Source organism: Acinonyx jubatus, chromosome D2, assembly GCF_027475565.1.
Source record: "Acinonyx jubatus isolate Ajub_Pintada_27869175 chromosome D2, VMU_Ajub_asm_v1.0, whole genome shotgun sequence".
In the NCBI taxonomy this organism is placed as follows: Eukaryota; Metazoa; Chordata; class Mammalia; order Carnivora; family Felidae; genus Acinonyx; species Acinonyx jubatus.
In genome coordinates, this window is record NC_069393.1 from 71,930,762 (window position 1) to 71,958,453 (window position 27,692).

The 27,692-nt window shown below is 41.2% G+C and overlaps 1 long non-coding RNA gene across 1 annotated transcript; it reads left to right on the plus strand.

Moving 5' to 3' along the window:
- Positions 1 to 802: 802 nt before the first annotated feature.
- On the plus strand, positions 803 to 27,363 carry LOC113600306 (uncharacterized). The gene is made up of 3 exons (XR_003421315.2): positions 803 to 1,353; positions 22,225 to 22,362; positions 22,589 to 27,363. It is a non-coding gene; the product is annotated as an uncharacterized LOC113600306 (long non-coding RNA).
- Positions 27,364 to 27,692: the final 329 nt, after the last annotated feature.

The following is a 27,692-nucleotide window of genomic DNA, read 5'->3' on the forward strand; positions in this document are numbered from 1 at the left end:
GGACCAATGGAATATACTAGAGAACCCAAAAATAAACACTTGCATATGTGGAAAAATTATTTTTGACAACGGAGCCAATATTATTCCATGGAAAAAGGACAGCTTTTTCAACAAATGGTGCTAGGACAACAGGATATCTACTTGCACAAGAACAAAGTTGAACCCTTATCTAACATAATATACAAATTATCTCAAAATGGATGAAAGACCTAAATGTAAGACCTGCAACTATAAAACTCTTAGAAGAACACATAGGGCACAAGCTTCATATCATTGGATTTGGCAATGATTTCTAGCATATGATACCAAAGGAACAGGCAAGAAAAGTAAAAATAGACAAAGTAGAATTATGAAAATCAGACACTTTTGTGCATCAAAAGACACTATCAATAAAGTGAAAAGGCAACCCACAGAATGGGAGAAAACATGTGTAAATCATATGTCTGATAAAGGATTAATATCTAGAATATATAGAAAACTTCTAAAAACTCAAAGACAACAACAACAAAAAAAACCCTAATTTTAATGGGAAAGGATTTGGGGAATGTGGGTGGCTCAGTCAGTTGAGCATCTGACTCTTAATTTCAGTTCAGGTCATGCTCTCACGGTTCATGGGTTCAAGTCCCATGTCAAACTCCACACTGACAATGCGGAGCCTTGGAATTCTCTCTCTTTCCCTCTCTCTTTCTGCCCTTTCCCTGCTCGCTCACTTGCTCAATATAAATAAATAAATTAAATAAATAAATAAATAAATAAATAAATAAATAAATACCTTTTTTTTTTTAATGGGAAAGGATTTGAATAGGCATTTCGCCAAAGGAGATAAGCAAATAGCTGATAAGTACAAGAAAAGAAGCCCAACATCACTATTAGGGATATGCAAATCAAAACCACAATAAAATATCACCTCACACCCATAAGGATGGCTGCTTAAAAAAAAAAAAAAGTGTTGGTGAGGTGGGGGATAAATTGGAAATTTGTGTACTATTCCTGATCATGTAAAATGGTGTAGCTGCTGTGGAAAACAGTATGGTGGTCCCTAAAAAAGAGAGACAGAGAGAGAATTACCATAGTATCCAACAATTCCACTTCTGAGTATACCCAAAAGAATTGAAAGCAGCATCTTTCTGCAATATTTGTATTTCAGAATGCTGTTCTTAACAGCATTATGCACAATAACTAAAAGGCAGAAGCAAACCAAGTATCCACCAACCGATGCATGGGTTAACTAAATGTGGTGTACATATACAATGGAATTCTTCAACCTGAAAAAGGAAGAAAATCCTGACCAAGCTACAATATGGATGAACCTTGGGTACATGATGCTAATTGAAAGAAGCCAGTCACAAAAAGGTAAATACCATATGGTTCCACTTGTCTGAGGTACCTAGGTGATCAAATTCATAGAGACAGAAAGTGGAATAGTGCCTGCCAGGGACTGGAGGAGGAAGGAATGGGGAGTTGTTGTTTAATGGGTACAGAGTTTCAATTTTGTAAGATAAAAAGAGTTCCGGGGATAGTGCTGATGGTTGCACAACAATATGAATGTCTTTAATACCACTGAACTGCACCCTGGAAAATTAAGATGGAAAAAAATTATTAAGATGATACATTTTATGTGTATTTTTACAGAATTAACAAACACCCCCCCCCAAATAAAAATAATAATGACAATGCTAAATGTTGGCAAGGATACAGAAAAACCAGATCACCCATACATTGCTGGTGGAAATGTAAAATGGCACAGTGACTCTGGAAAACAGTGTGGCAATTTCTTATAACACTAAACATGCAATTGTCATAGAGCACAACAATTATACTCTTGAGGATTTTTATCCCAGAGAAATGAAAACTTATGTTTCCACAGACACCTGCATACAAATGTTCACAGCAGCCATATTCATATCAGCTGCAAACTGGAAACCATCCACACATCCTTGGACAAGTGAGTGATTACATACACTGTTGGTACATCCATACCATGGAACACTGTTCAGCAATGGAAACAAGCCCTTGACACACACACAACTTGGGTGAATCTGCAGGGAATTATGCTAAGTGAAAAAAAAAAAGCAAATCCTAAAAGGATACATATGTATGATTCCATTTGTGTAACACCCTTGAAATGACAAAGTTATAGAAATGGAGAATAGATTAATGGTTGCAAGGGGTTGGTGGTTGGGGGAGGAGGGATGTGGCTATGAAAGGGCAACAGAAAAGGTCCTTGTGCAGGAACCATCCTACATCTTGACTGTACGGATGGCAATATCCTGGTCATGATATTATGCTGTAGTTTTACAAGACAGTACCACTGTGGGAAACTGGGTAAAGGAGACCTGGGATCTCTCAGTATAATGTTTTGCAACTGCACGTGAGTCTACGTTTATCACTAAATAAAAAGTATAATTAACAATATATAGTTATTTTTTTAATTTCTGTTTCTTCTTTTTAATTTTTTTTTAACGTTTATTCATTTTTGAGAGACAGAGGGAAACACAGTGCAAGCAGGGGTGGGGCAGAGAGAGAGGGAGACACAGAATCTGAAGCAGGATCCAGGCTCTGTGCTGACTGTGCGGAGCCAGCTGGCCATTCTCTTTCTCTATCCCTCCTCCACTCGCACAGGTGCTCTAAACAAACAAACATTTAAAAAACAAAATGTTAGTCACGTTAACATATAGGGGTTTTGTATTATTTTTCATGAAGAAAATTTTTAAATTTCAGTTTTAATTTTTTTAAGTGTTTATTTAATTTGAGAGAGAAAGAGAGAGCATGAGCAGGGGAGGAGAGAAAGAATCCCAAGCAGGCTCTGTGCTGTCAGTGCAGGGCCCAACTCGGGGCTTGAACTCACCAACCGTGAGATCATGACCTGAGCCAAAATCAAGGGTCAGACGCTTAACCGACTGAACCACGCAGGCGCCACTCAGTTTGAATTTCTAATAGAGTAAATGTTAATAAATATAACACACTTAGAGAAAAGCTTGGGGTCCTTAATAATTTTTAAAATGGGGTCCTTGGATCGAACAGTGTAAGAACTGCTCTTCTGCCCTTGGCCAACAGATTTAGAATTCCTTCCCCATTCCTGGCAAGGCATGAATGGCTGCATTTAACTTGGAACCTAAGTGACTTTGAAGAGTTAAGATACAGAGAGCAAGCGACATGCAAAGTCTTTCCAACTTTGTTTATCGATAGAGCAGCTGCCTACAGTAAGTCAACCAAGGCACCATGCCAGAAGCATATACTATACACAGGAACCTCACCTTGAGTAGACAACAAAGAATACAAAAGATAATAAATTTCCACGAGAGAATACTATTTTCATGAGAACAATACTGCCTTGAAGTTAATTTCTTAGCCTAACAGGTCTTTCAGTAATTCATGTAAGGGAAAGCTTGTGGTATTTTAAACGGTCTCTGGTATGAGAAGTAAGAGAAAAGGAACCTTAGAAATGGTGGCAACTCTAACAAAAACATAATGTGGTGCAATGCTTTGAACAGAACATCTCTACATGGATAATTCTGGTTCAGACCTTGGCTTTTCATTTTAAAAAAAGAAGAAGGAGAAGGAGGAGGAGGAGGAGGAGAGGAAGAGGAAGAGGAAGAGAAGAAGAAGAAGAAGAAGAAGAAGAAGAAGAAGAAGAAGAATGAATGAACGAACGCTGCACTAACATAGGAATCCAATTTGGAAGAAATGACAACCCATTTTTATGCAAAATGGTCAAGGTCTACTGGCAGTGAGTTCAAGTCCCACGTTGGATGTAGAGATTTCCTAAATAAATAAACTTCTAAAAAATAAAAATTAAATTTAAAAAAGTAATAAAATAGCACTCTTTAATGTCTGCATAGTGTTTCTCTCAATTGAACTGTAGGTAAAGTATTTCATGGGTTTTTTTTTTTTTTTAGGTTTAAATGATCGCCAAACACTATTAGCTTTTATATTGCTCCTAACTTCAGGAAAGGGTCAGATAGGTACTAATGACGAATGTCAGCTCTCCCTCCAGAAGAATTCTTTCCCCTCTCAGTCACCGTGGCCCCATCAAATTATTTGTGTAACGTTTCTACTGGCCTCTTTTTTTTTTTTTTAACGTTTATTTATTTTTGAGACAGAGAGAGAGCATGAACAGGGGAGGGGCAGAGAGAGAGGGAGGCACAGAATCGGAAGCAGGCTCCAGGCTCTGAGCCATCAGCCCAGAGCCCGACGCGGGGCTCGAACTCGTGGACCGTGAGATCATGACCTGAGCCGAAGTCAGACGCTCAACCGACTGAGCCACCCAGGTGCCCCGTCACTGGCCTATCTCTTAACTAAACTTTGTGTTCTCAAAAAAATCAGCTGATTAAAAATGAATCAACTTCTTGAATATCTTTTGTTGAATACCTGCTAAGTTAGAGCACATCACAGCATCTCATTTAATGCTCAGAACAAACTTAAAGAGTGAGGGGGAAAATAAACCATATGACATTTCTGCTATGAATAAAACTGTATGATTTACAGGTAAAAGTGAGAACATTCATGCTACAGTAAAAGCAAAACAAACTCCACAATTTTCTTGACCATAAATTTTAAGTGTCATTAGTAAAAAAAAAAGCTCATCCCATAAAGACCCTGAATGCTGTGTCCCCTGCTCAACTGACCCAGAATTCCCACTGGGAATCCTCTCACAAGTCAGAAGAAATTGAACATGAGAGAAATCACTTACATTTGGAGGTTTGTATCCGAGATTTCATCCCAAATTCTAGCCTAGGTACTGGGCTATCATGGACAGAGCCAGGCTTTGGGTCAGAAAGCCCTACTTCAGCGGAGCCTGGGCAGCTCAGTCGGTTAAGTGTCCGACTTCAGCTCAGGTCATGATCTCATGGTTCATGAGTTCAAGCCCCGTGTCGGACTCTGTGCTGGCCGCTCAGAGCCTGGAGCCTGCTTCAGATTCTGTGTCTCTCCCTCTCTCTCTCCTCCTCTCTCTCTCTCTCTCTCTCTCTCTCAAAATAAATAAACATTAAATTTTTTTTTATAAAAGTAAGCCCTACTTCAAATGTCAGCAATGTCACTTATTAGCTTACCCTCCCCCCAGTCACAATCACCTTCTTATAAAATGGAGATAATAATATGTGGGGGGCCGGGCCCCAGTGCCAGGCTGAGACCCGGTGGAGCAATGTTCCCTGTTGACTCAAGCCAACCCGGTGGTTCCCCCTCCCATTCATGTGGGAGGCGGGGCCCGGCGCCAGGCTGAGACCGGGTCAAGCAACGTTCCCTGTTGACTTAGCCAACCCGGTGGTTCCCCCTCCCATTCCCCCACTCTCAAGGTCATACGAAAGCCTTGTCAAGGCTGAGAAAGTTAATTCCTGAAGCCTGTGGTCTGCAGGTGTTGGCAGTAATGCTACCTCCCTTTTTCTACCCCCGAGTCAGATAGAAACAAACATGGGAATTGTGTTTTGCTAGCAATCTTATCAACAAGGTCTTGTTGTGACCCGTCTAGAAAATGCACAAGAAACACAGAACTAAATGTTTTCGTTGGCAGCGATTATGTGAAACCTGTTTATTCTTAGAATGGCCTGACCCATAAGAGTCTGGATATAAAAGATTGTGTACAGCAACAATAAAGCCGTCACTTGGGCCATCAGCCCAGGGGACCCTCCTGTTCCCAAACTTTCTCTTCTCTCTTTTTTCTTGCATTCCCCTACCCTCAGGACCCTGACCTCGGTGTTTGTCGCGCCGGTCGCGACAATAATAGCACTCAATTTATGTTTGTTGTAAGGATTAAATGAGACATTGTAAGATGCTATAACCAAGCAGGTATTGAACAAATGATATCTAGTCTTATATCCTCTTGTGTAACTCACAAGTATCTATGGGAAAAAGAATGTAAGATTGACAGACTTTAAGTTAAGCACCTGGGGAATTCACTAGCTAATACCACCCATAAAGATAACTTGGTGAACACCGGGAGGGAAGCTGTCGCTAACATGATATCAATTCTTCTGCAATTCAAGGATTTAAAACTTTTACTGACTCAGAGCACCTGAGTGGCTCAGTCGGTTAAGTGTCCGACTTTGGCTCAGGTCATAATCTCACAGCTTGTGAGTTTGAGCCCCGCGTCGGGCTCTGCGCTTACAGCTCGGAGCTGGAGCCTGCTTTGGATTCTGTCTCCCTCTCTCTCTGCCCCGCCCCCACTCATGCTGTCTCTGTCTCTCAAAAATAAATAAACATTAAAAAAAAAAACCTTACTCATACTCTATTGTTGTCTCTAACCCACTGTTGTCTATTCTGTACAACACCCACCCTTTCTACTCTGCTCTATAATGTTGTGGCTAGATGGCTGTAAACTCCATGTTTCTATTAGCTTCTACTACTAGGAGGTATTGGCAGGAGAGCAGAAGCAGAAGGAGGGGAAAGCTCTCGGTCTCTCTCTTGCTGTCAGTCTCTCCCTGATTCTGACAACTTTACAAGTGGCTCTTTCCTTTGGCAATCCTAACTCCTACACCAAGGGCCCTACTCCATCTTATTCTGTGGTCCCACCAGCTGCAACAGGCTCCTTCTGGAAACTCCTGGAATCGATTAATACCACCAGTTCCATAGAGTGGAAACTGCTAACTACCAATATCAGGTTATCTCAGTGGACACCGCTGCTTTCCCAGCCACCCAGTATGTGTGTAACCAATCTCCTATATTAAATCCCTCTGTTGAAATATATAGAGAGCTATCTGTAAAAGTCCCAAACCCTCAGCGTGGCTTCAAGATCCGGCATGATCTGATCCCTACCTACCTCCCAAGCCTCATCTAGTGACCCTCGGTCCCTGACTCTCCCAAGTGTTTTTACTTCCTCCAATATTCCAATCTCCATCTTGCTTCCTTGTCTTTATACATGGTTCCCTCTACCTGAAATTTTCTTCCTTACACCAGTCACCTGGGCAATTTTTATTCACCCATTAGGTCTCGGCTTAAATGTCACTTTCTCAAAGAGGTCTTTTTTGAGATCCCCAAATCAAGTTCTATTTCACATTCTCACAGCACTCATGCTTTTCCTTCAGAACACTCATCACAATTGTATTCAGATAATCTCTTGTGTGCTTATTTGCTCCGTATTTGTCTTGCCTTACTCAACTTTTCAGGACACAAGAACAGAGACCAGGTCTGTTCTCTGCTCTATCCTTAGTGTGTGCATAAAACAAAATAAATGCTCCATATGTATTTGTCAAATAATAATAAACACCCTTTACTTACTCTTAGAAAGTGGTAAGCAAAACACTTTCACGGCATTATTCCTTTGATCTTTACAAAAGCTTTGTGAAGTAAATCAGGCAGTTATGAGAAAGGGATAAACTCCAGTTTCCAGAAGATAGAAGCCGACTGGGAGCTCATTCAGCCTGCAAAGACCTAAATCTGACCCTATTGGGGTAAACAGGGCTGTGGTATATTCCCAAGTGCAATCAACATAGAGGCCTCCGGTACAAGTTTGAACACAAGAGAGGGGAAGGGAGAGGAGAGGAGTGGGTGGGAGGGAAGGGGTAGGGAGGAGAGAAGAGGGAAGGAAGAAAGCGAGTGTGAGCAAGGAAGGAAGAAAAGAAAGGAGGCTCGTGAATGCTGAGAATCTAAAAGTGGTAGCAACTGCCTGTTGCCTACTCCTCTTTTGTTCTACCTCAGATCCCAGGAGAAAAACTCACGAATGGATGAGTTTGCAGCTGGTGATGGATGGTGCAATTTTTTAATATATTTATTTACTTTTTTTCAGAAACAGAGAGATAGCCAGCAGGGGAGGGACAGAGAGAGAGGGAGACAGAGAATCCCAGGCAGGCTCCACACTGTCAGCACAGAGCCTAATGGGGGCTCGAACTGACGAATTGTGAGATCATGACCTGAGCTGAAATCAAGAGTCGGAGCTTAACTGACTGGGCCACCAGATGCCCTGGATGGTGCAGTTATTGACTATGACCCTTCCTAGACCATGGCCGAGCTGCTGAGCACCTCCTATGGCCCTTTCTGGCAAAAGCCAGAAAGAGGACCCAGCCCAGAGGTACTGCTGGGCCAGGATGCCTGGAACGACAACCACACAGCCCTGGACTTAGTCCCTGTGTCCAGCCTTTCGCAACAGAAAGGATCTTTAAAACAGAGCTCTTCTCCAGGTTCTTCTCTCCCAGCATCCTTGTATCAAAACCATCGGCTTATCTTTCATTGTCCCATTTCCTTCTAAGATCCAGTCAGAACAGTGGGAATCTAATTATTATTGCTTCAACTGCTTCATTTTTTAGCAAGGGCGCAAGATACAAGGGCAATATACAAAAATCAAATGTATTTCTACATACTAGCAATAAGTCATCAGAAATTGAAATTTTAAACATACCATTTACAACAGTTATCAAAAAATATGAAAAGCTTTAGGGATACATCTGGCAAAACACGAAAAAGACTTGTAAACTGAAAACTGCTAAATATTGCCAAGAGAAATGAAAGAATTAAATAAACAGAGAGGTCAAGTGACTCAATATTAAGATGTCATTTCTCCGTATGTTGATCTTTAGGTTCAACATAATCTCAGTCAAAATCTCAGTATGTTTTTGTTGCAGAAATTGACAAGCTGATTCTAAAATTCATATGGAAATGCAAAGGTCTAGAATAATCAAAAGAAAAACAAAGTTGGAGGACTAACACTACTTTGTCCCAATACTTATAAAGCTACAGTAATTAAAACAGCATGGTATTGGCATAAAGACAGACAAATTAACCAATGGAACAGAATAGAGTCCAGAAATAAACCCACACACATACTGACAATGGATGTTTGACAAAGGCAATGCAGAGAACAAAGGATACACTTTTTCAATAAATGGTACTGGCACATTGGCCATCCATATGTCCCAGCACCACCAAAGAAATAAAAATAAAAATAAAAGAACTTAGATCCGTACACACCATATACAAAAATTAACTCAAAGTGCATCATAGACCTAAATATAAAACCTAAACCAATAAAAATCCTAGAGAAAACATAAGAGAAAATCTTTGTGACCCTGGGTGAGGCAAAGATTTCTTAGATATGACATCAAAAGCACAATCCACTAAAACAAACAAACTGGACTTCATCAAAATTTAGAACCTTCCGCTCTTCAAAATACACCGTTAAGAGGATGAAAACAGAAGCCACAGACTGGGGGAAAGTACTTGCAAGCACCTACCTGATAAAGGACTTGTATCTAGAATGTATAAAGGCCCCTCAAAACTCAACTAGAAAACAACCAATTTTTTTTTAATGGGCAAAAGATCTGGAAAGCCACTTTACCGAAGAAAATACTCAGATGTCAACCAGGCAGATGAAAATGTATTCAACATCAGTAGATGAAATGCAAATTAAAACCACAATGAGCCAGCACTACACGCCTATCAGAATGACTAAAATTAGTAAGACTAAACGATACCCGATGTTTGTAAAAATATGAGGAAGTGAAATGCTCATGAACTGCTGGTGGTGATATAAAATGCAGTTTCTTGAGAAGTTAAACAAACACCTACCATTTTGTACGGACTGAATGTTTGTATCCCCCTAAAATTCATATGTTGAACCCCTAATCCCCAGTGTGATTGTATTTGGAGATGAGGCCTTTGAAAGGTAATTAGGTTTAGATTAGGTCATGAGGGTGGGCTCCTTATAATGGGATTAGTGGCCATTATAAGAAGATGAAGAGAGACAGATGTATCTATGCACATGCACCAAAGAAAGGCCATGTGAGAGCACACAGTGCTCATGAAGAGAAGGCAGCGGTCGACAAGTCAGGAGGAATAACCTCACCAAGAACCTAGTCTACCAGCACGTTGATCTTGGACTTCCCAGCCTCCAGAACTGTGAGAAACTAAATGTCCATTGCTTAAGCCACCCAATCTATGATATTTTGTTATAGCAGCCCACGCTGACTTAACTTGGTTTGATCATTTGATCCGCCATTCTACCCCTAGATATTTGCCCAAGGAAATATATAGCCATACCAAGTCTTGTACACAAATGTTCTGAACAGTTTTGCTTGTAACAGCCAAAAATTATCAAACAACCCAAATGTCCCCCAGCAGACAAACAATAATAAATAGATTGTGATATAGCCATATATTGGACTACTACTCAATAGTAAAATGAAACAAATTGTTCATATGAACAACCACTTGGATGAATCTCAAGATCATTATACTGGGTGAAAGAAGCAGACAAAAAAAGTGCACACACTGTATTCTTCTATGTATAAAACTATAGAAAATGCAGTCTAATCTATGGTGCAGAAAGCATACTGATGGTTACTTGGGGGAAGAGGGCCAAGTGAGATGGACAATTACATAGGAGTATGAGTCAATTTGGGGGGGGGTGAAGAATATGTTCACTATCTTGGATGTAGAGATGGTCTCACAGATATATACGTGTCTAAACTTACCAAATTATACACTTTTAACATATGCAGCACATTGTACATCAATTATAGCCTCAGTAAAATTGTTTTTTAAGTTACTTATTGGAAAAACAAAATAAAAATAAGAACAAGTATAAAATACAAACTTAATTCTTTTTTTATTTGATTCAAGTGCACAAATTTACTGTCAAAGTGTTACAAAGTTCCAAAATGATTAATCTCATTTCTGAACATACCTCTTCACAGACAGCTCTAGTCCATGGGCCACAATTTGAGTATTGCTGCTATAGAAATTTACCTACCCAGGCTGACATTTGCTTTCTTTGTTCTCTGTATCTTTAAGATGATCTGCAAATGAAATAGGAACTTGAATTTATTGCAGGTAAAAGTAGACAGTCATAAAATAGATAAATGAGCAGGCAGGACCAAATTAATAGAGAAGTGAACAACAGGAGTGGCTTGTCCTCCCCAGGACAAAGGATGAATAAAAAGAGACACTTTTTATGGTGTCTCTTCTGACTACCAAGAAATAGTCTTAAATGTTGAGTCAATTCACTTTACTGTACCTAACCTGTCACTTTCTCTTCAATGTCCGACTTACCTATCACTTACGAAAATACTCAATAACTGATATAAATGCTTAGTATGTGCACATATTTATTCAACAGACATTTACTGAACTCTTCCTTTGAGAAAAAGTTAATATGCTAGGCACCCATGAGGACTCCAAAGATAGATTCTGCCTTCGGCTCACATCTAGAAAGAGCAATTCTAAGACATTTACACCAACAACTGTCATACCAGGTAAAAACTGAGAAACGGCACCACAGACATACAGGGCACATGTTACAGGAGCCCAAAAGAAGAAGAAATGGTTCCTTACAAGAGGAGGATCAAGGAAGGCTTCCGGAAATTGGGCTCATTTGAGCTGATTTTTGCTCAGAGCCCTACATGGAGAACTGGGGCTCCAAAGAGGGATTGGGGCCTTACAAATCCATCAGGAAGACAGGGCATGATTGTCCTGCTGAATACATATTAATACAAGTACAACACATACTGCACTATCCAATATGGTAGTCACTAGCCACATGTGATGTGCACCTGAAACGTAGGTAGGCTGAATTTAGATGAGCTTTAAGTGTAAAAGCCACAATAGATTTTGAAGACTTAGTATTTAAAAAAAGATTATACAGTATTTCATTACTAAATTTTATATTGATTGCATGATGAAATAGTAATATTTTTCATTTTATTGGGTTAAATTAACTAAATGTTAGAAATTATGTTCACCTAGGGTTTTTGTCTTACTTTTTAAAATGTTACTGGTAGAAAATTTTAAGTTATATGTGTGGCTCACATGTGTGGCTCCCATTGTATTTCTACTGCACAACACTCTGCCAAAGGCTTAGAAGCCTAGAAGTTACAGATAGGAAGTGTTACAAGAATTCAGAAAGGAATGACCAATAGCATGTGATCTTCAGAAGATCCTGAGGCCCTCTGAGTAAGAAATGTTAGGTCTCTGTCAAAGAGTTCCATACCCTCTTCTCCTCCTTTTGATGCTGGTATTCCCGCTGGCATCTAAGAAATCTCTTAGATCCAACCTAGATCCCTGAGCTTTTTAGTAATATTACTGATGCCTCAATCTCAAATGTCTCGAACTAAACTCACTGTTCTGCTCCCAGACCCATTTCAATGAACACGGGCATTAAGGAACCATGAAACTAGAACATCTCTGTGGGCAGAGTTCCTGCCCACTCACTAGAAATGCACTTTCACATCCCACTGCCTTCCCAACCAAACCTCCTTTCTCCTCTTCCCCCCACGATTGCCCGAAGTCCCACACAACTGCCAGTGACCCAAACTGAACCCTCCTGGTTGCTCTTTGGTCTAAATCAGTTAGCCTTACAACGAGCCTCTGAAACAGGTTTTCTGAAGCTGAAATATACAAACTGGTACCTCCCTCTTTTGTTAAAAGGTCTCTTTCAGTAGGTCCCCTGGTTACTTTTCTTATTCATTTACTTACACCTCTGGCAAAGCTCACTTCTCTGCCAATGTTAGCACATGCTTCGCACCTCACTTAAGCAAGGTGGTCCAATGGAAAGTGTCCATCAAACGGCTCCCCCCATAACCTGTAAGAAAGGGCCAATTAGGAATAGCACAGAAAAAGGCTACACACAAGATTACATGTCTAATAAAAGGACCTACAGATGGTTTGTTTACTTTTGAAAAACATATAAGCTTGTCATTTCCCCTTATTTTTCCTGGAAGTGTATCACCTCAACTGCTGTAGCGGTCATTCATTCATTCATGTTTCCACTAATTCAACAAATATTTGTAGAATACCTACAATGCTGCAATGAACAGGAAAGATGAAGCCCCTTGTCTCCCTTGGGGGTAGAGAGAGAGAGAGAGAGAGAGAGAGAGAGAGAGACACAAAAGAACAAAGAAACAGTGGCAAGTGATATTGACACCTAAGTCTCAAGGACAAGGAACAAAATGGGTGAAGACAGAGGGAAAATATTTCAAAGAGAGTGAGTAGTGAGTACAGAGGCCCTAAGATAGGAACAAGCTTACGATATTTACCCTACACTACTTTATTGCCATGTTTCAACAATTTTCTGAAAATTCAACTTAATTGTCTAAGGCCTGGATGCTACAAGCAATACCTATCACACACAGTACCTACAACGCTAAGCAACAGTGGTACACACTGGAAACCTGGGACTTAGGAGAATCACTACTTCAGAAATGCTGGGTGGCTCAGTCTACCGACCATCCAACTCTTGGTTTTGGCTCAGGTCATTATCCCACGGTTGTAGGATCAAGCCCACATCAGGCTCTGTGCTGAGCATGGAACCTGCTTAAGACTCTCTCCCTCCCTCTCTCTCTCTCTCTCTCTCTCTGCTCCTCTCCCACACTCATGCTTTCTCTCTCTCTCTCTCTCTCTCTCAAAAAAAATTAAATTAAAAGGGAACCTGGGTGGCTTCAGTCGGTTGAGCATCCAACTCTTGATTTCAGCTCAGGTCTTGATCTCACAGTTCATGAGTTCGAGCCCCGCGTTGGGCTCTGGGCTGACAGCATGGAGCCTGCTTGGGATTCTTTCTCTTCTCTTTCTCTTCTCTCTCTTCTCTCTCTCTCTCTCTCTCTCTCTCTCTCTCTCCCCTCCCCCACTTGCTCTCTTTCCAAATAAATAAATAAATCTTAAAAAAGAATCATTACTTCATCCATTCAACTCATACTTATGGAGCACTTGCCTGATAACTGACACTATTCTTACTCAGATTACAACCACAAATAAGACAGAAGACACCAAATAAGCAGTTACAAATCCATGGAATTAATATTACAAAAGGAGTTGAAACTGAGTACCTCCAGGTACTCTCAGCACCCAGACAGCAGGACCTGACTCAGGTTTGGAGAGTGAGGGAAGACTTCCCTGAAGCGTTGTTCAGCAAAGATATCATGACAAGAAGGAGTGAAATCAGTGAGGAAAGGGTTGGGAGAGGAAACAAAAGAGCATTCCGGGCGAAAGGAACATCATAGCATAGGCCCGAGGTGAGAAAGGGCAGGGAACGGAGGCACGTCCAGCTATGGCGCACAGTACCAGAAGAGGAAGAGGGGAATGGGGCTGGGGATGGCAGCATGCACTGGGTTTTTAAGGCCTTATCAGATGTTAAAATTTATCCTGAAAACAACCGGAGCTGTGGAAGAACTTTAAGGAGGGGACCATTTAGGATGTGCAGCAATCCAGGGGGACAGTGATGATCTGAACTAAGATAATGGCAGGGAAGATGGAAAGATGGACTGAAAAGATATGGAGGAGCTACAATTAGCGGTACCTGGGAACATGTGACATATGAGAAGTGAATGGAGATGGGGATCAGAGAAGAGCCTCAGGTTTTTGGCGTGAACAATCAGGTGGACCGTACTGCCATTTCCTGAGACAAGAAGCATGAGAGTAAGCTTTTAGGGACAAAGGAAGTTAAGTTAGAAATATGTAGAGTCTGGAGTACCTTTGAGGCCTCCAAATGAAGCTAAAGGGGTCAGCTGGGCTCTTGGGTTTGGAGCCTGAGAGAAAGGCCTGGCGTGGCAGCACTAGAAATGGAGATCCACTTAAAAGACATCAGGGATGCCCGGGTGGCTCAGTCAGTTGGGCGTCCAGCTCTTGATTGTGGCTCAGGTCATGATCTCACGGTTCATGACATCAAGCCCCACGTGGGCTCTGTGCTGACAGCTCGGAGCCCGGAGCCTGCTTCAGATTGTGTCTCCTTCTCTCTCTTCCCCTCCCCTACTCTCGTGCATGTGCACACTCTCTCCTTCTCTCTCTCAAAAGAAATAAACGTTTAAAAAGCAGGGGCTGGGGGACTCAGTTGGTTAAGCTACCGGCTCTTGGTTTGGGCTCAGGTCATGATATCATGGTTTGTGAGTTTGACCCCCACCCCACATCAGGCTCTACAGCAGGCAGCATGGAGCCTGCTTGGGATTCTCTCTCTCCCTCTCCCTCTGCCCCTTCCCCAGTCACACTGTTTCTATCTACCTCTCTCAAATAAATAAACTTTAGGGGCACCTGGGTAGCTCAGTCAGTTGGACAGCCAACTTTGGCTCAGGTCATGATCTCATGATCCGTGGGTTTGAGCCCCATGTCAGGCTCTGTGCTGACAGCTCAGAGCCTGGAGCCTACTTTGGATTCTGTGTCTTCCTCTCTCTTTGCCCCTCCCCTGCGTGTGCTCTGTCTCTCTCTCTGTCATCAAAAATAAATAAACATTAAAAGAATTTTTTTAATTAAAAAAATAAATTATAATAATAATAAAGAGACAGCAATTCATTAGAATGTGGATTCAAATCAACTATAAAAAGGTATCCTTAGGAAAATCATAGAAATTTAGAAAGTGTCAGATGACATTAAGTAATTACACTATTAATTCTGTTAAAATAAATAAAATCTGGCGTGGTGGCTATAACTTTCGAAAGCCCTTATGAAGTGCATACTGAAGTATTCACAAGGGAAATGACAAGATTTGCAAAATGTCAGTAACTATTGCAGCTGAGTGATGGGGTCCACAGGCATTAAACTATTATTTCTACTTCTGTTTATGTTTGAAAACATCTGTAATATTTTTTGATGAAGTCATCTACCTATAGAGGCAACAGTGAGAAGGGGATAAAATTTCTCTGGGACGAGAAGAAGTGGGAAGAAAAAGAAAAATGAGGTGAGTGGAGGCTAGCACTGTGAGAAGTCTCATTATTTAAGGAAAAATGCAGGAAGACGAGTCACTGAAGAGACTTGAAGACTCTCCTGAAGAGGAGGAAAAAACCCAATGAGGGCATGTAAGAAGGCAGAAGTGACCAGTGGTGTTGATGGTATGGAGAACTGAAGTAGAAACAAGCAACAGGGGGGCGCCTGGGGGGCGCAGTCGGTTAAGCGTCCAACTTCAGCCAAGTCACGATCTCGCGGTCCGTGAGTTCGAGCCCCGCGTCGGGCTCTGGGCTGATGGCTCGGAGCCTGGAGCCTGTTTCCGATTCTGTGTCTCCCTCTCTCTCTGCCCCTCCCCCGTTCATGCTCTGTCTCTCTCTGTCCCAAAAATAAATAAAAAACATTGAAAAAAAATTTTTAAAAAAATAAAAAGAAAGAAACAAACAACAGGACTCACGGCAGGGTGGACCTTGGGTCGCTCAGTCGGTTGAGCGTCCCACTCTTGGTTTCAGCTTAGGTCATGATCTTGTGGTTTGTGAGTTCAAGCCCCACATTGGGCTTCATGCTTCCCGTGTAGAGCCTGCTTGGGATTCTCTCTCTCTCTCTCTCTCTCTCTCTCTGCCTCTCACTCACTCATGCTCTCTCTCTCATTGTCTCAAAATAAATAAATAAATAAACAAAAAAAATTTTTACAGACTCATGGCAATGTAAATAAACAAACTTAAAAAAACTTAAAAAAAATATTCACGGCATGTAACAACCAGACGGTACTGTGACTCTTACTCTTAGTAAGTCGGTCCAGTACGGTGGTGGACACCAACCTTGGATTTCAGAGAACTGAAGAATGAATTCAACATAAGGAAATGGGCAACAGGGTACAACCCACTCTCGAGTGGCCATAGCCCTGAAGGGCAAGAGGAAAGGTTTGTAGCCAAAAGCCTGTGGGACTGGAAAAAGATTTTGGTCAAGATGGTTAAGATTTTGGTTAAGATGAGCCTGATTAAAACAAAGAAGGGGTGGCCTCAGTCACTCATTAATCATGAACTCGGGCAGGTCACATTTATCAAATGGGATAATAATTAGAACAACCCTTCAGGAGTCCAATAAAACAACATACGTGAAGTCCTTTGGTAAAGTGTCAAGTGTTATATACACTCCTGTTATTAACTAGGCAAAGGATTACTATTACATTAAAATTTTTTTTAATGTTTATTTATTTTTGAGAGAGAGAGAGAGAGAGAGAGAGCAGAAGAGGGAGACACAGAATCTGAAGCAGGCTCCAGCCTCTGAGCTGTCAGCACAGAGCCAGACATGGCGTTCGAACTTTCAAACCTCGAGATCATGACCTGAGTTGAAGTCAGATGCTCAACCGACTGAGCCACCCAGGCGCCCTGGGATTACTATTGATTACTATTACATTTATAAAATCCAAATAACCTTAGCCTTATGTTTATTTCCTCTCCATAACCAGAGGACATTGTATCTTCACTAGTGTAGAGGAAAAGAGAGAGATCAGAGCAAAACAGCTAGGGAGGATAATCAGAAGATATACCTGCCATTTTTCTGTTGTGCACGGATGAGGTTAGTGATTTATTCTGCAAGGCAGATGAATCAGCAACTGTGTTTTATTAATGGTAAACAGGAAAAATATTTAAAACCTAGCAATATGTAGCCAACAGATTGTGCATATTACAAAGGCAAATGTAATAATAAAGGAAGTAGAGTTCTATAAAAATTAAATAATGAAAATGGTATTCAGAAAGCCATTAGCAAGGAACTCTGATGCTAGGAAAAGTAGCACTTTCAATGTAAGCAAAGACCTTTGCTTTTAAAATCCTTAATGAAGAGAAGTCCAAAAAATACTACTAAAAGCTATGAGAAAGTCTTGAAAATCAGACTGTCAAAACCCCCCCCCCACACACACACACACACAAACCCCCCCACACACACAAATACAGGCAGCGTTGATGTCCATAATGGACCCTGAAGTCAATACCATGCGTGTTCATTAAATGGCTGCAAACCAGCACTAAGTGGATATATAAGGTCCATTTTGTGTGTTTATTCTGGTGTGTGGGTTTTTTTTTTCTTGTTTAAATGAAAAGCCCATTGCCAGCACTAAAAAATTTCAAAATTTCAGATTCTAGCTTAAAATTACAGCCAGTGGAATGGAAAACAGTATGGAGGTTGCTCAAAAAATTAAAAATAGAATTACCCAATGACACAGCAATTGTACCAGGTAGTTATCCAAGGGATACAGATGTGCTGTTTCAAAGGGGCACATGCACCCCAATGTTTATAGCAGTGCTATCAACAACAGCCAAAGTATGGAAAAAGCCCAAATGTCCATCAACAGTTACTCAGCGATCAAAATGAATGAAATCTTGCCATTTGCAACTACGTGGATGAACTGGAAGGTATTCTGCTAAGTGAAATTAGTCAGAGAAAGACAAATACCACATGACTTCACTCATATGTGGAATTTAATATACAAAACAGATGAACAGAAGGGAAGGGAAGCAAAAATAATATAAAAACAAGGAGGGGCACAAAACGTAAGAGACCCTTAATTACAGAGAACAAACAGAGTTGCTGGAGGGGTTGTGGGAGAGAGGATGGGCTAAATGGGTAAGGGACATTAAGGAAGATACTTGTTGGGATGAGCACTAGGTGTTATACATAGGGGAGGAAACACCGGAATCTACTCCTGTTTTCATTATAGCACTATATGCCAACTAACTAGGATATAAATTTAAAAATAAATAAATTATAAATCAATCAATCAATCAATCATCAACCAACTTGGGGGGAAAAAAAAAACACCTAAAACTAGAGCCAGGGGAGATTTCCTGTTGAGCTCCTGACGGGCTCTTGCCCCAGGCTTTTCTCCTCCTCCATAGGCCTTTCACATCATGCTCTCTACTCTCTTTTCCCCCACCAAGTTACTGTCAAGAATGTAACTAAGTTCAGTTATTTAATTTTTTACCACAAGTTTTAGTTCCCTAAAAAGGCATTTGTATTTCCAAGTTCTCTCATGGTAAAAAGGAAGTCTCCACATTCTGGTAAGCAAATGAGACCGAGATTCTCTTCTGTGGAGAAATCGGAGGCTCAGGTCCTTGAAATCACCTCCCACCCAGTGCACCACCTTGAGCAGATGCAAAAGGTCAGTCTGGGAGTAGAACTTCCATCTTGGCTGCTCACTATTCCAGATTTATGGAAATTGAGTATCAGATAGTTCCCTTTTCCCAAGAGCAGCCTTCAGTGCAGATAAAGTGAGGGAGAATGCTATTTAGGGGGCAGTAAGCCCAGAAGAGAAGACTATGTAATCTTTACCAACCAGTGGCAAAAGGGCTCTGAAGCAGTTCCATAGATGTTGGGTTTTTAAAATTTTTTTAATGTTTATTTATTTATTTTGAGAGAGAGAGAGAGAGAGAGAGAGTGCATGTGCATGAGCAGAAGTGGGGAAGAGAGAGAGGGAGAGGGAACCCCAAGCAGGCTCCACACCCAGTGCAGAGCCTGACATGGGGCTAGATTCTACAACCGTGAGCTGAAATCAAGAGTTGGATGCTTAACTGGCTGAACCACCCTGGAGCCCCGATGTTGGTTTAATAAGGATACAAAATAGACTTAGTGATTTTTTTTTTCATATCCAAAAGAATGTTTTAGAGACATTAGAACTAAAATAGAGTTTTGCTTTATTTTTAAAACATTTATTTTTTTCTACCTTCTTTCATACAACACCAATTTTGTTCTTAATATGAACAAAACTATGATTTAATCAAATGGCATTTTAGAAGACTTAAGCAAAATGAATGTTTGCATTATCTTTTAAGAGTAATTTGCTATGTTCTGCTATCAGTTATTATGAAGTTTGCTCATATACTTTGCATTGGTAGCTACATTATTCATCAGATTTGTAAGTGTATGTTCAGTAGTACCTCCTGTATAACTATATTGTCAAAACAAGCTTATCTCAGGATATACTCTCTGTGTCATGGCCCTATACATGGTAATTAGCGGGGAAGGGAATGAGATCTACCGTCAGCCAGGCACCCCGCCGGGTTCTCTGACGGGATTGTGCAACAGCCCATCTCAGTGTTACTGTTAGCTCTTGATACAGATGAGGAAACTGGAGGAAAGTGAAATTCAGAAATTGGCCTAAGATCACACAGCTGATAAGCAATAGAGGGGAGACTGACCACTGCTCTGTGTGTCACTAACATCCACGATCCTCTCACATTTGTTGATGAACCAAAGAAGGAATTTAAATCATGAGGTTGACGGCCCCTGATCAGCCATCAGAAGTGGGCTTTGGGGGCTTCCAATAATATTAACAGGCAGCCCACTTACTCTGCTTATGATAAGGGTCCTCTGTGCTGCCAGAAAACTATTAAAGTTGTCTTGAAGCTTAGAAGCCTGTTGTAAATCCTGCCGTTGTATACGTCACTGCAAATGTATTCGGGCTAGCAGGGAGCATCTAATAGTACATAAATTCAAATCCCTTATGGTATTTCTTGAAAAATAATTTATTTGCTTAAATAAGCTACAGACCCTTTCTGAACACTGTCATTCTGTGAAATCAACATCTAAGACCTTTTTCCTGATAGGAAGTTTGCTATTCATGCTTAACTGTGAATATCAAGCCAGTATTTCTTACTTTCAGCCAACAATGACTACACCAAAGAAAGAAATCTTTCGTTCAAATACACAGATGATTTTACCTAGCAACAGAACCAAGATGGGCCCCAATTAATGAGCTAAAAGTTCAAGCAATCATTCATCTATTCATTCATTCATTCAAAAAATGACTAAACACCTACAATGCACTAGACCCTGTGCTAAGTTAACTGGATATGTAATAAGTAGCTAATATTTACTGAGCACTATACAGTATATCAAGCATTTTCTAAAGGCTTTACATGTAATATCTCATTTAATCCTCACAACAATCTAGGAGATAGTGGCCTGTCTCTAGCGTTTACCAGATTAAAAGCAAGAATAAAATAAAGGACCCTAGCCTACCTCCCTTCTTTTCCCACCTGCAACATATCTTGTACCACAAAACAAGCCTTGGATCGATGGGTGTGGACACCTCAGACAAAACATCTAAACTGTGTCCACCTTCCCATTCTGCAAATAGCAGATCTTCAGTTACCATAAGGTTTCTAAGTGTGCACACTGGTGACATGGGGGGAAGACCCCACAGGGCTCTGGAAGCTTGCTTGGAGTCATCTGGGTAGGGGAGTCCCGGGATCTCAGGTACCGGAAGTGTGGTCTAAAAGAGGCAGGTACGGGCATGTTCCCTTGGCCCTAGGGACTGCTTGCATGCGGAGTGGGATCTAGCCACAGTGGTGTTGGAGCAGCATCCTCTAAAACACACAGCCCAGGGCAGAAAACCCAGTTGCCCGGGATGGAAGGGCAGTAACAGGGAGGAAGGTACTATTATTTACCCTATTAGAAAATGAGAAAACTAAGATGAGAAGTTAAGTACCTCATCTTAGGTCACACAGCTAATAAATGGTGGAGCCAGGGTTTGGAAGCAGGCAGTCCCTGGAGTCAGACTGCATGGGTTCAAATCCCTAGCTCTACCCATTAGACGGTTGCCTCTCCATGGAGTCATGAAGAAAACAGTTCTCTGTGGCAACAGAGCTTATTATGTAGTGAGAAATAAACAAGGCTACAAAACCAAATAGCTATATAGTTACAAACTTTATAATATATAAATCATATAAATTATAAGTGATCTAAACAGAGGGTAGTGATAGAAAATATAACAAGTGGGGCCAGGGGCAAGGATGCTCATTTGGATAAGGGTCATTACAGAAGGCCTTTTTTTTTTAATGTTTATTTATTTTGAGAGAGAGAGAGAGGGAGAGGGAGAGAGAGGGAGAGGGGGAGAGAGAGAGAGAGAGAGAGAGAGAGAGAGAGAGAGAGAGAGAGAGAGAGAGAAAGTGCAGGGGAGAGGCAGAGAGAGAGGGAGAGAGAATCCCAAGCAGGCTCTTCACTATCAGTGCAGAGCCCAGCTCAGGACTCGATCCCATGAGCCATGAGATCATGACATGAGCTGAAATCAAGAGTCAGGTGCTTAAACTGACTGAGCCACCCAGGTGCCCCATATGGAAGGTCTTTCTAAAAGCTTGTGCTAAGGTGATAGCTAAAAGGCAAGAAATAGTCAGTGGCCGGGCAAAGTCAAAGGGAACAACAGTCTACTCAGAGAGTCTAGCATACATATACGTACATATTTTATATACATATGTATACACACACACACACACACACACACACACACACACACACACACACAAAAGCCCTGGGACACCTATCCAAGTTTATTCAAAACATCGATTTTTCAACCCATCTTCACTCATTCCCTCATTCACTAATGCAGTTATTTACTTATTCATTCAAAAATACTTCTAAAAGCCTACTTTATGTAAGCTCTGTGGTAAAAAATAGGATGCATCCTGACATTTGGAAGTTTGTCATCAGCCTGGCAGGGAAACATAAATGCCCAAATAACTATAAAAATGGTGACCATTTATAATATTTCCTAGGCAATTAGCACTGTACTAAATCCCTTACTTACATGCATTATTTCACTTAATTTTACAATAACCTTATGACGTATATACTATTATTGTCTCCATCATACAGACGAGAAGCTGAGCAGCTAGATTAACTTGCCCTGAGCCTTTCAGCTACCACGTTCAAGTGTATTTCTGCGATGCCACGTGGATTAGAGGGGAGGAGAGAATTGGCCATGCAGACTAGAGGGGAGGAGAGAAATGGCAGGTAAGGAGAAGGAAAGCAGTCCCGCTGGTGCCTCTCATTAATTGTTACCCTTACACACAGAGCCTACCAACAGCAGGTTCAAGGTCTCAGTAGTGCTGTGGCTCCATTTAAATGTTAGCTCCCTTCCCCAGGAGCCTGATGTGGCCTCTGGAGGCCACTGGCTGGAAGATGACTCAGTAAATCCTCTCAGGCCCTAATGTGTGTCCCCCAATCCTGTGTCTTTCAGGTGAACACCGGGAGATCCACTCTGCCCCTGCCAGTATAACGTGTGGCTTCTGTACCGAGTCATGGCCCCTGGGGCAGTCATCGGCACTGGTAGCCCATAGGCCCTGTCCCTCTCCTGAGCTTCCTACAGATAGAACTCCAGCTGCCCACAGCCCAAGATCGCTCCAGTCACAGCAGATGCTTTCAGAATTCAGGGGCTGGGGGGAAGGGAGAAGGCTGCACACAAAATTTGGGGAGTGAGGGGGGGTGCAGTGCTATGTTTCAAAAAGATGGTCACGGCACTTTGGAAATATTGGTTTAAAGTCCATGGTGTGCCCCCTTTTAGCTAACTTCAGCTACTTCTCATTTTTCTAACTGTACATCCACATATTTTCATTAGAAAGCTAATGACCTCAAAGTACTCTCAGCAAATCCTGAGAGGATAGGAATGATCCTATCTTGCAATCTCTAATAGCCTATGTGCTGACTTAGTGTCATAAATTAATAAAGTACATGTCAAAGCATATAATCAAACTCTGTGATGGGGTGCACGTTCTGGAAACTTGTTTCATTTTTAATAACAAATTCAGCGGTGGGAGCATCTCTAATACTTCTCATTCCCCAGTACCCAAATCTTGGTAGAGTTCCTCAGTAAACATTCCAGGAGAGATCCTTAACGTGTTCCTGAATGCTCTGAAATTGTATGCAAGATTGTGAGGGTGTATGTACATCTCTCTGGGGAAAGGATCCTTAACTTTCATCAGATTCTCAAAGGACCTGTAACTCCCCAAAGGTTGAGAATTACTGCATTTCAGTGATACCACCACACATCATAGTTCCCCCCTTGCACAGTTTTGGTATGTGTAAATGTTTTTCTGTAGTGTTCTGGGGAACTAGAAGGATTTCAATTTCGTTTCCGTAACATATCCCATTTCTACTGGGGATACTTACAAGAATAGGGAACTGACACTAGGAACAGGAAATGCTACAGCTGGCGAGTCGGGAGTGGGAGGTTTTGTGACACCTTGGGAGAGATGAAGGAGTCCGGGGAAAAGAAACCTGCTTTTGCACTGCCCTCCCGTGTCTGCAGGGAGGATGGGCAGACGACACTACCAGAGCCCGGAGTCATCCTGGCCAAAGCTAAAGCTCTCAACCCGAGGAATTAAGAGATACAGAAGCCCCCCTGGGGTTCAGTTCCACAACACCTCTGGGGAGTTGGGGGTTGAAAAAATTAAGGTCTCACAGAAAGAAAAGACCCATTTGTAGTTTCTAAAATAAAACAATATAAGACATGATTAACTGGATTTCATACATCTTAAATTAGTAGAAATGGAAACTGTTGTGTTATTTTCCACTTTCCTTTTCCCTGATCGGTAGAAGTGTTCTAGTATCTCCTTTCCTCAGAGTTTCAACACAATATTTAGAAATCTGCTTTGCTTTGTTGCAGACTCTCTGTATCCTGAGTCAGTTTCTCCAGCCACCTAGAGGCTCCCTAGGATTCAGACTCAATGAGCCAAATAAATTCTGTGCCTCTTCTTCATGCCAGGCATTCTGCTGGGCATCGAAGATGTGACAGTGACCAAGACAGGCATGGCCTGGGGCTTCGCGGGATTCCCAATCTAATGGGGACACACACTAATCATTAAAGGCAATTATCACACACTATGATGTGCACTGTGATAGGAGTGTTCTAGGGAAGTCACATTAAAAGGGGATCTAGAAAGGAATTGGTGGGGAATGGTTGGGGAAAACACAAGGTAGTAATGGCTCAACTGGGACCTGAAGGAAGGATTAAAATTAATCAGAACAGAAAAGAATGGCTCAAAGGAAGAACTGAATGCACATATGACAAAACAACATTAGTACTACCAGAACAATCATGTGAGGGGAGTAGCTGGAGATAAGGTAGGCAGGGGGCCAGAACAAGAAGCCTCTGTTAAGTCATGTCAAAAAGACTTATTCCTGAGACCAATGGAGAAACTTTGAAGGACTGAAGGATTTGAATCAAGAGGCTGACAAGATGATTTGTATCTTTGAAAGATAACTTTGGTCAGGTCATGATTTTTGCAGTCCGTGAGTTCAAGCCCCACGTCAGGCTCTGTGCTGACAGTTTGGAGCCTGGAGCCCGCTTCAGATTCTATATCTCCGTCTCTCTCTGCCCCTTTCCTGCTCTCTCTCTTTCTCTCTGTCTCTTGCAAAAATAAACATTAAAAAAAAGATAACTTTGGGCATTACATGAAAACAGATTGAATGAGCCAAGAAGAAGGAAGAGAAACCAGGTCTGAGGGGAAATGATGGCTGTCTAATTTAGTGACAGCAGGGGTATAAAGAAAGGAGGTGATTTGCAATATAGTTATATCCTCAGATCTTTCTGTTAGATGGCTGGTCTAAGGCCCGAGTTTTCTTCAACTTTCTCCACCTTTCCTAGGAATTCACTGGAAAGCCCTCCATGTCTCCTCCATCATTTGCTTCTCTCTCTGTTCCATTCCCAAATCCACCCACTGAGAATACAACACAAGTTACAATATACTGGGACAGAAATGCTCAAGCTTTCCCCAAAAAACAATGTGCACAAATAAATATATGCATATCAGAATTTCATATAAGGTGACAAATTACTGCGGATAAAGGAGAGTCACCAAAAGACTTTTATCATTCCAAGCATCCAAAGTAATTCTGAATCTCTGACTCAAAGTTGGCAGCATTAATTATGATGCATAAAATCTGAAGAACATTTCACTTGTGCAAAGAGACCAGGAGGAAAAAATGCCTCCTGCTAATTTGTCCAAGACCATATAGAAGTTTGTGACTGTGTGCTATCTGCTTTAGAGTGAAATTGATTTACAAGTTTCTGGAAAAAAAGGTGGTAAATGGAAAGTAACTGCACTGCACAGTATCCATTATTATTCACTTAAGATGTATAAAATTTCATTGGTGTTGTGTTTAGTATGCTGACTAAAGTGCGTGTGTTTTAGTGGAAGGAAGTTCTAAGTGCTTTCATTGGTATATTCATACTTCAGTGCCTCTCATTTTATTTTTTCTTATGAGATTTTTAAGCACCTACAGCACAAAAGCCCTCATAACTGAAGAAGGAATGTACAGTTACAAAGATAAAAACGCCTCGCCTCTAGGAATAACTTTCCTTAATTGGCAAAGTCAGTCATGAGTTTCATAAAGATTTTCCCGGAGCAGAAAGTGTGGTTGTACATCAGATTTTCCCAATAACTGATCAGAAAGAGATATTGAAGGAACTTAGATTCTAAAGAGTTTGCATCTGAACAGAAGACAGTGGGTCCAAGATGGGAACACTTAAAATGTTATAGAAGCTCTGACTTTGTCAGTGGTGCATGTGCGTGAACAACTCTACCTGGGTACTTCAGGAAAATGGGCTTTTCTCAAGCAAGTTTGCCCTCGGGAGAAAGGATAACTAGATACTTGGGGCAATCATGGAAATCTTGAAAATTCAGATTTAGATAGACAAAGCTCCACTTTGGAGGAACTATCAGGTGTGTTTTATTTTGATCCCTATCTCCTACATGCCCGAAAAGAGAAAAGAACAAATTGCAAAAGAATTAAGGCCCAAATCATTTTCTCCCTAAACTTAAAATACTTAAAAAAGAAACTAACTATGCTGTAATAGTATTGACACCATAGGTGTTTGCCTTTAACTAAATAAAAGTACATGTTGTATAAAAGTCGTATGCGGAAGTATAGTTTATAATATAAACCAAAAGCCAGAATTTTAAGAGTAAATTTCTAAACATAAAATGGAGCTTTAAAATATAAAGGTCAACAATTTTATCGTCAATTTTTTCTTTTAGAGTTCTACTTGAGAAGGCAGAAAAGAACTTATTAAGTACATCTTCCTTACATGACTTCAGTTGGGTCAGCACTAGAAGGAAACAAAGCAGGAAGAAAGAGAAGAGAGAGATGTACTGAGTACCTACTATGTCCCATGAATGAAATGAATTATTTCCTTTAAACTCTCTGAAATACGTATGAGATAGGCAAGTATGTATTGATATTACAGATGAGGAAACAAGCTCAAAAAGACTATGTAATTCCAGAGCAAAGACCTGAATTTAGTTCAGTCTGCTTCTAAAGTCTGTGTTCTTTTCTATTTTTAACATTTATTTATTTTTGAGAGACAGAGACACAGAACACGAGTGGGGAAGGGGCAGAGAGATAGGGAGACACAGAACCTGATGCAGGCTCCAGACTCTGAGCTGTCAGCACAGAGCCCGGTGCAGGGTTCAAACGCAGGAACCATGAGATCAGGACCCGAGCCAAAGTGGGATGCTCAACAGACTGAGGCACCCAGGCACCCTCAAAGTCTGTGTTCTTAACCACTAGTCTATACTTTGACATTCTAACTAAAGCAACACATCTCTAGGGAAAACTGACAAGAAAGGTAAAAAGGTAGGCATCAGGTCCCTCATTAACCAGGTTGGGAGCCTTTTACTGAGCTTTGTTTACAGACTCCAAGAAGCCTTCCAGCCCTTTAGGTCCACATTCATGTAATACTATTTCTAAAAATAAGATTCTCAGAAACACAGTGCTCTAAGACTCCTCTGGAAAACTCATAAGACAGATTGGTATATTAAAAGACACCAGAGGGGTGCATGTGTGGCTCAGTTGGTTAAGCATCCAACTCTTGATTTTGGCTCAGGTCATGATCTCACGGTTCATGAGTTCGAGCCCCATGTCAGGCTCTGCGCTGCCCATGCGGAGCCTGCTTGGGATTCTCTGTCTCCCTCTCACTCTGCTCCTCCCCTGCACTGGCTCTTGCTCTCGCTCTCTCTCAAAAATAAACATTTTTTTAAAATTTTTTTAAAAGATGCCAGAAATTCCACATTAAGGAAACCTGTTGTATAAATGTCCCAGCAGGAAATAGATGTCACATGTAAAAAGAGTAACTGAATAAAGTTTAATGAAAGACTATTTACAAAATTTAGGCAGAGTTTAGGAAACCAATGAAGGACAAGGAATCATCCTGGGATTGCAACAGTCGAAAGCCATTACAATCCCAGGGTCTAAAAGGGTAAAAATTAGAAGCAAGGACTGAGGGACTGAAATTCCAGAGAAGAGAACCGTGAAGAAGCCAACTGATGTTTTGCAGACTTTTT